The following is a 2,888-nucleotide window of genomic DNA, read 5'->3' as shown; positions in this document are numbered from 1 at the left end:
GAGGAGGGCCCGGAGTACGGGGGCGGGGTGGGGCGGGGTTGGGAGGGGGGAACTGGGTGCCCCTCCACGTGACCACGTCCAGCCCCACCCCCGAGGGCGGGGCGGCGGAATCCCTGAGCTCTCACTATCGCGTTTCTGTGTGGGCGGGATGGAGAAACTGAGGCCAGACGCGGCCCAGCTGGTCGGTGCTGGAATCAGACTTGAGCCCAAATCCAGGGCTCTTAGTGTTCTCTTCCCCTGCTATTGAGGCCAGCCCGTAGGGCGCAGCGGGCAGCGCTCTCCTGGGGCTGGCATGCCTGGTTCCTGGTCCTGAAGACCATGACTGGGGTGGCCCAGCTCCGTGCCAAGGCTAAGCGCACAGAGTTGGGCATGCTGGGGGCTCTGGGGCTCGGCAGAAGGAAGTTTAAATGCCAGCTCTGCTCTTCGGTATGGCCTGGGCAAGGTAGCGTCTCTGTGAGCCTGGGCATCCCCATCTGCAACATGAAGACAGCAGAACCTGAGAATTAAATGACAAAATGTATCTGACACGTGGTGTCTTCGAGGCACGGGAGCTGCAACATGGCTAATAAGGCCACAGAGACTGGGCCGGAATGGGGCCTTCCAGGATGGCACAGGGCACAGCCCGCACAGCGGGACACTCTGAGCCTGTTCCCTTACCTCTCTCTCTGGGACCCCAAACCGGGCAGGTGCGGTAGCTAACACGAGGGCAACAGCAGAGATGCCCAGAGGGGCCTTTCTCCTGGTGCGTGTGTGTGTGTCCTCAGAAGAGCTTCTCTAAGCGGCCCCTGGTAAGGGGTGGCTGGTGACCTGACAGGTCTCGGTGAGAATTACTGGGCCCTTCCCGGTGGTGTCCCTCCCCGGCCTTTCCCTCGTCACCAGGAGCGATGCCTCATGGGGCCTGTGAGGGGAGGTGGCCCAGGCACCCGGAGGCTTTGTCCAGGGCAAGTGAGCGGCGGCTCAGAGAGAGGGAGGGGGTTGCTCAAGGCCACCCAGCAGGGGGGAGCCAGCAGGGGCTGGGGGACTGGGACCAGCGCCTCCCTGACTGGTGGAGGCTGCATTTGTGTCCCCTCCAAATGCGTGGGTGGGCGCCCTACTCCCCAGTGTGACTAGTGGGCCAGGGGGCCTGTGAGAAGTAGGCAATGAGGCCAGGAGGGCGGAGCTCTCAGGACGGGATCCCGGCCCTTGTAGGAAGCAACCCCGAACAGGAGATCCTAATGTTAATTTTGTCAAAGCTTATTAATATTTTTTCTACATAAGTATCCCCTGTTTTTTTAAGAAATCCTTCCCCAACTGGAGACCATAAAGATACTCTCCTGTAGTTTTTTATGTTTTATTTTTTGTATTTCAGCCCTTTTGTGACTGGTATTTCTGGGATGGGTTAAGGAAGCCATTTAATTTTTCTCATGCTAATAATCGGTTATCGCGGCCCCTTTCATTGGCCATTCCTGCCCTCTCTGCTTGCCCGGTTTCCATGGGGGGGGAGGGGTGGGGCTGTTTCTCTGCTGTCTGTTCTGTTCCATTAGTCGCTCGTCCCTCCCTCTGTTAATTCCACTCTGATTCTGCCACCCTGATGGTTCACTGTATGTGTCGGCTTGCCTGGGCCGCAGGACTCCGGAGAGCTGGTGAAACTTCATTTCTGAAGTTGCCCACGAGGGTGCTTCTGGAGGAGATGAGCGTTGGAATCGGTGGGCTGAGCAGAGCAGGTGGCCCTCCCGGTGCCTCGGGGCCGCGCACAACTCCCGGCAGGCCTGACTAGAACAGAACGGAAGAGGAGGGTTGGAGTCTCCCTCTGCCTGGCCTCTTGAGCTGTCTTAGATTTTGATGAAATCAAAATTGTGATGTGTGAACAACGACTTCACTGCACTAGTCAGCAGGGGGCAGTAGATGCTGTTGAGTGAGCCTGTGTACTGTGTGGTCGTCTCATTCAAAATGACTGAGTAGAGCAACGAATCTGCATCAAACTGTGTGTTAAGCTTGGATATTCCTCCCCAGAAACTATTCAGGTGATCCAGAAGGCCGCAGCTATGGGCAACTGGTGCCTGGCAGCTTTATTACGACAACGTGCCTGCTCATGCATCACGTCTCGTGCAGAATTTTTGGTGAACCTCAGATCACCCAGGTGACTCTGCCCCTCTACAGCCCAGGTTTGGCGCCCTGTGACTTCTGGCTTTTCCCAAAACTAAAATCAATTCCGAAAGGGAGGGGATTTCAGACCATCGATGAGACTCAGGAAAACATGATGGGGCAGCTCATAGTGATTAGGAGAACTGTGTGAGGTCCCAAGGTGCCTCCTTTGAAGGGGGCTGAGGTGTCATTGTCCTCTGTGCAATGTTTCTTGTATCTTTTTCAATAAATGTTTCTGTTTTTCATAGTACATGCTGGATACTTTCTGGACAGACCTCGTGTGTGTGTGTGTGTGTGTGGGGGGGGGGGGGGCGGCGATTTGGTACTGTCCAAGGTTTCAGGCATCTACCTGGGGGTCTTGCAATGTATCTCTTGTGGATGAGCTACTGTATGTAGAAATATTACTTATTGTATTGTATCAATCCTGCATCCTGTGACCTAGAATTTCTTTCCTGGCCTTGCCCATCGCACTGACCAGAATTGCCGGGACTTCGTTCAGTGGGTGGTGTTTTCCTCGGCTCCCCACGAGGACCCCGGGTGGCAGGCAGGACACTCCCTGGAGAAGGTGGAGAGCCCTGCTCGAGGCAGCTCAGCTGAAAAGCAGAGCATTTGCTCCTGCAGCCCTCACTGCCCACGTGGTGACGGAGGGTCCCCAGGGCTTGAACCGTGACCCGGATGGCAGGCCTGTCCTTCCTCAGGGGTCCCCAGACCCCTCTGCCTCGAGGGAAAAGAGAGAGGGGACAGGGGGAGAGCTGAGGGTGCCT

The sequence above is a fragment of the Phyllostomus discolor genome, chromosome 1 (genome assembly GCF_004126475.2).
Source record: "Phyllostomus discolor isolate MPI-MPIP mPhyDis1 chromosome 1, mPhyDis1.pri.v3, whole genome shotgun sequence".
In the NCBI taxonomy this organism is placed as follows: Eukaryota; Metazoa; Chordata; class Mammalia; order Chiroptera; family Phyllostomidae; genus Phyllostomus; species Phyllostomus discolor.
This window is presented reverse-complemented; position numbering follows the sequence as displayed.